The sequence below is a fragment of the Tupaia chinensis genome, unplaced genomic scaffold (assembly GCF_000334495.1).
Source record: "Tupaia chinensis unplaced genomic scaffold, TupChi_1.0 Scaffold000028_1, whole genome shotgun sequence".
NCBI lineage: Eukaryota > Metazoa > Chordata > Mammalia > Scandentia > Tupaiidae > Tupaia > Tupaia belangeri.
The window spans coordinates 5,317,853-5,324,312 of record NW_006159458.1 but is presented as its reverse complement, the minus strand read 5'-3'; the positions used below and the strand labels follow the sequence as shown (position 1 = coordinate 5,324,312).

At 41.9% G+C, this 6,460-nt stretch overlaps 1 pseudogene; it reads right to left on the bottom strand.

Moving 5' to 3' along the window:
• Positions 1-2,662: 2,662 nt before the first annotated feature.
• The window catches only part of LOC102484521 (stress-induced-phosphoprotein 1 pseudogene), a 29,716-nt pseudogene continuing 25,918 nt past the window's right edge, over positions 2,663-6,460 (bottom strand).

The following is a 6,460-nucleotide window of genomic DNA, read 5'->3' as shown; positions in this document are numbered from 1 at the left end:
CCATTTGAAGGAAATTTTTACCACTACTTATAATTGACATGGGTAATTAACTATCCCATATCCTTCTTCCTTTCTACACACTAACCAAATATGATTTTCTTTAATCTGACCACGCATACAGCTGTAAGGTTACATTTCATGAACCCATTTCAAAGCCAGGTAATCCACATGATATATATGCAAGTCATGTGGAAAATTTTCTCACAATGCTCTTTAAAGGGAGTTCACTCATCTTTGCCCTTTTCCCTTTCCTTCTTTCTTCCTTCTTCATATCTTTAGGTGAGGTATAATGGAAGGAGCTTCTGCAACAACTTTACAATCATTTGGAAATCTTAATAAAATCTCTGCCTGCTTAGGATAGAGAAACAGAAATATTGAAGGAGTGTTGATAATATTGCATGATTACTAAATACATATCCTGGACTTCCTGCTAGCATATTTTTTTAAGAAAATAAATCTGTTTTTATTTTTTGTTTTTGAGAGAGATTTTGGCTGTATGGCACTTGCACTTGCCAGAGACACAGAGAGAGAGAGAGAGACAGACAGAAAGCAAGAAATCACCCCCTCCCTGAGGGAGATGTCCATGTTGCAATCCCTTCTCCTCCATTCTTCTCTCAGGACTTGGGCATGCATACACACACGCCTGGTGTGAGTTTTAAGCCAGTGGGTCTGGGACTCGAACCACAGTCAACTATATTGTAGTCTAGGGACGTTACCATTACGCCATCTGCTAGTCTCAAACCTCTGCCTTTTTGAAGTCATTGTTACCAGGAAATTGTTACTAAGAATTTGGTGATTCATTCTTTCATTAACACGATTTCATTCATTCATTCACTAGCAAGTATCGCTGACTGACGATTCTGAGTTCAGCATTATGTTAGGATTGGGTAAAAAAACAAAAGAGGTATAAAAATGGCTTTAGAGTGTGAAAAAATCCTCATTCCTCATTCCAAGTATAATAAAAAGTATAGGCAGTAAGCTGTGGGGTATCAAAGATGGAAGAAGTGGGATGTGTTAGGTAGTAATTGAAAAAGAACGTGACAAGGCTTAAGTTGAACCTGAAAGATGGATGCACCTGAAGGATGGAGGGAGCACTAAATCGTTCTCATGAACAGTGTATCAGAGAGGAAAATGATAACCTCAAGTTCAGGAAGTGCAGGGAACCACACCCTGGCTGGACTCTGCTGTGCACCCCCAGTGCTTTCCCCTTTCAAACACACCATGTTTCTTTGGCAGACTTGGATACTGTCAGTGAACCCTGTACAACGCTGCCAGTGGCATCATAGTTTTATTACCATACAACATCGACCTTGCTTTATAAAAATGCTATAACAACAACTTTATAAGGGGTTCATGTTTCACGGCCCTCTGCCTTCGCACCCCAGGTTGTCTGCTAATGCTGACAGCACTTGAGCGGATGAAATCGCTCTTCCCGATGCTCTTTATTGGGTTCCACTTGGCATGGTGGGAAGTGCCTGGGGCTTCTTCTGCTCAGTGAGTGTGTCTTCCAACATTTTTATCCTGTTGTGCTGGCTTGGATAATGTATCACATTGTCACTAAAGGTCTTGTTGTGATATTTTACCAGACAATGGGTAACGGTAATAGACTCATCTTTCTGTGGCCGCAGTTCAGAAAGCTATGCTGGCTTTTTAGAGAATTAAGTTGCCCACAGGCAATATTTAATCATCTGTGTACCACTGAAATAAGGAAGAATAAAAATTGACTACAGTAAAAACGAATACATTTCTCTTTCCCCCTTTTCTCTCTAGACAGATCCTAACTTGTTTCTGTGTCTTTAGTTAGCTGACCTTTCTCCTTAATACTTTCTTTTCCCATGACTCAGTTCCTGTCTCTTCAAGTCGTTAATAATATTAAATTGTGTTTCTCAGATTTCTTCTGCAGCCATTTGGTATTTCAGCATAAGGCTAATCTTTCAGTAACTCAATGCCTTGAGTAAAGGTCTTAACCTGCACAAATACTCTTAGCCTGTTTTGATTTTGAAAATCTGACTTTATTTTCTAAAACTTGGTAATGTTTAAAAAAATATATGACAGATTGTATGCTGGGCATGTCAGAAACCAAACTTACATAACCTGTGAAAGAAAGTCTTTTGAGGAAACTCTTGGGACATGGGAGAGAACAGATTTGTATTCATTCCAACTCCAAGACAGGGACTTACTACCCTGTACCCAGTTTGCTTTTGCTCTCAACCTGGGAGAGGGAAGCAAAGATCTATGTTCTTCTGTAATTTGAAGGGGCCAAAGCCAGACATTTTCACCATGAGAAGCCATCATTTCAATAACGGCATGCTCTTCAGACAGCTCCATTAAACAGCAGCATGAAAAGGTCTGAAGTCCTTGGCCAAGTTTGTCAACTTCAATTTTAGGTATAATGGGAAAATTTTCTAAAGAACATTTACAGGCAAACTTACTTGAATTTGGACTATGTCATTATGCAATTGTACACGGCAGATTCTTATTCAAGATCTTACAATAAACAAAAAGTTAACTATTCTATTGTAAACGAAGCCCATACCAGCTGTGAGAGGCAAATTCACCACTTTCTGCAAGGAAGATTAGAGGCTGTTGCTAACAAGGCAAAAACCAGTTATTAAAGTTTGCTAGTTAAATAAAGACTGTGTTGCTGTGGATGTGTAAGCAATTAGCGCCTGCCATCATATGCAGGATACGTAAAGTCAACTGCAGGAGGAGTGTGGGCAGGGACGCAAGTAAAGCCTATTAATCCATACTGAAACTCATTTTCCTGCCTTTCAGGGATAACATCTGCACCAAGACACCCCAAATGAGGCTCTCAGAACTTCAAACCCCTTTTCAGATGTTTTCACAGAAAGTCTATGTGAATTATGGACGCGGACAGAGCGTTTCAAATCTTTGCTCTGTCACTTATTGGCTATGGATTGTGGGCAAGTCACATAAATTTCCTGAGCAACAATTTCTTTATCCATAAAACAAAATAAATAATACCTACCAAGCAGGGTTACCAGGATATTTAGCAATAATATATATAAAGTGTCTGGCATAGAGGAGTTTCCAATGTGTAGTCAATCTTGTCACGAAGACAACAAATCTTCGTGTTTGTTCCAAACACACATACACGAACATAGACAAGGGTGGGGAGAGGGACAGAAGAGAGAGAGAGAGAGAAAATGGTGCAATAATTCTATGCCGTTGGGTAAGAGGTGGCCTATAGAAACATGCTTTCATTGCTTTATCATTTTGCCATTCCAGGTATAACATAGAACTTACCTGAGCAAAGGTTTTTATATCAGGAGGCAGCTTCCATTCGGTGGACATATGACTAATTTTTTAGAGACTAAGCAAGAAATTTTCTTCAAGGGATGTGCACAGGAAGCAATTGTCCATCAGTCATATCCTCCTTGAGAGGCTGAACATTCTAGTCCACCTGGATGAGCCACTCTCCACAAGTTTTTCAAGTGCTTTGGTAACCTGGTCAAAGAATGGAAAGAAGTGAGATATGTGAAGGGGAGAAAGCAGGTGACTGTTTTTATGTGTCATTCTCCATAACAATATCTGCCTCTTAAGGTAAAGAAACAAGGCAGGAACTGTCTTTCTTAAAATACTCTCCCTTGGGGCCAGCAGGTGATGTGGTAGTTAAGGTGCTGGACTCCCACATGGTCAGTTCAAGTCCCAGACCTGGCAGCTTGAAAATCATGCTGGACATGTCTGTGTGCATGCCTAAGATCCTAGGAAGAGAATGGAGGAGAGGGCGTTATAGCCTGGCCATCCCCTCCTTGGGAGTGATTTTTCACTTTCCTTCTCACTGTCTTTCTCTGTCTATCTCCGGTACACATGTCCTATAACAAAAACCTAAAAATAAAAATAAAAATAAAAATTCTCTGTGATGCCTGCTTTTTTTTTGGGGGGGGAGGGTTTTTTGCAATAGAGTGCATTTGCTCACTAGAAAGATAGAGTCAAAGAGACAGAAAGCAAGAAATCACCCCCCCCCCCCGCCAGGGGATGACCATGTCACAATCCCTTCTCATCCATTCTCCTCTCAGGATCTTGGCTGTGCACACACACCCACACACACACACACACGGCATGAGTTTAAGCCACAGGGTCTGGGACTTGACCCATAGTTGACTACATGGGAGTCCAGTGACATAGCCATTACGCCAACTGCTGGTCTCAATGCCTGAATTTTACCTCGACTCTGAGGGTCCATAGTGGACGTGTACTGCACCGTTCATCTCTCTCCATTAGGGTTCATTCCCATTGCTGCTGGGAGAGTTGCCTGTGAATGACTCACAGTTGGTTCCTTCCTCAGGAACTGCACTAAGAGGGAGCTGTCTTGCTCTTCCCAGGCAGCCCACAACCATTGTTGACTTGGGATGAAGGACAAAGGCCCTATGCCCTTGCCTCAATTCGAGAAGGGCCATTTCTGCTCTAGAGCATTCCCCCTGACTCACACTTCAAGTATTTGCAAGGCCTCTCCTCTAAATGAGTGCTGGCTCTTCCCTGCTTCCTGCACTCCCTACACTCTCTCCAGCTAATTTCCTGCATTCCTATTTCTATTCAGATCCTACAACAGTGGTCCCAAATGGTAATGGGCAGAATCTACTAGAGCAATGCTGCTGGTGAAGCTCATGGTGGTCAACTAATCATGTAGACAGCTGCTCAGGAAGAACTGGTGGAAGAGGGAAGGGGCACGCCAAGGGAACTAGTTCACCAAAGACTGACTGGAAACCTGCATTTATGATAGAGGCAGATCAGGGGAGGCGTTGAGTGCACAGACCCTAAAATCATTGCCTGGGTAGAATTCTGCCTCTTTGCCATTTACTGGTGCTAAGACCTTGGGCAAGTCCCTTCATATGTGTTTGATTTAGTGTCCTCCTCTATAAATTGAGGCTAATAACTGTAACTACCTGCTGTGGCTTGAATGTACCACATCAAAATTCACATGTTGAAATCTAGTTATGTTGATATTAAGAGACTTAATCTGACTATGAGGTTAAGAGGTATAGCTTTTGCAAAGTGATTAGGATTACATAAAGTCTAATCTGGTATTCCCATGATTGAATCCTGGTGGGCTTAAAAGAAGAGAGAATGAGAAAAACACACACACATGGACTCACACAAGTTCTCTCCCTGTGCTGCCTCAGAATGCTACAGAAGGACCCCCATCAATAAGACGACTCTCACTATATATGGCCCTTTGACCTTGGACCTCCAAAACCACTAGCTAAATAAATCCTTATATTTTATTATTTTTTTCTTTTTTTTGGAGAGGTTTTTGCTATAGGGCATGTGTGCTCACCAGACAGAGAGAGACAGAGAGACAGAAAGCGAGAAATCACCCCCCAGGGGCCTGGCCACACCGCAATCCCTTCTCCTCCGTTCTCCTCTCGGGATCTTGGGCACACACACACATGCGCCTGGCATGAGTTTTAAGCCACCAGGTCCTGGACGCGAACCGCGGTCAACTACACGGAAGTCCAGCAACACAGCCATTATGCTGACTGCAGGTCTCAATCCCTATATTTTATAAATTACCTAGTATGACATTGAGTTGTTAGTGACAGAAAACAGATTAAAACACTACCTCATAAGTTTGCTTGGAGGTTTGGCTGCATCAACATGTATAGTTTGGCATGTGGCATACACTCAGTGAATGGCAGCTATCATAAAATATTTGAATAGCCTACATGTGTATCTGTATTTAAGAACAGCCAGGTTATCAAAACTCTTGCATTAGTTGCATGTTTTTATCTCAAGTGTTCAGTAAATTCCTTGGAGGCAAAGATAACATAGATGTGATAATGAAATGCTAATCTCCACATTCATACATTTATAAACATCTATGTATACATGAATGCACGTGTGTATGTGTAGAGTACATGCACGTCACTCTATCAAAAACTACATTTATGTAAGGATACTGAGAAGTAGATATTGTAATGGGGTTATTATGCTTATTTGATGCTGGAATTATTAGGGTTAATAACATCTGATTTGTACGGCAATAAATCTGAAATGTTATATTCATGAAAAGACTGAAACAAAGACAACAGTGCCTGCTTAGAGAGAGAGATTTTTGCTATAGGATGTGTGCGCTAGCCAAAGCAATAAATCACACCTCCCCCCACCAAGAGAGATTATTACACCACAATCCTTTATCCTCCATTTTCCTCTTGGGATTTTGGGCATGCACGCACATGTGGCCAGCCTGAGTTTCAAGTCACCAGATCAGGGACTCGAACCATGGTCAACTACATGGGAGTCCAACAATCACTGCACCATCTGCTGGTCCCTTGGTGTCAAAATTTAATCTCTTTCCTAAGCATTAAATTTGCTAAAGCAACCTGAAATCAACAAGCTGTTGGATAAACATGAGATAACAGTTTCTAAAAAGTGGTTAACCAGACCCCCGGACCCGCGCCGAGCGAGGCGGTGGAGGGCGGAGGTGCCCTGCGCTGGC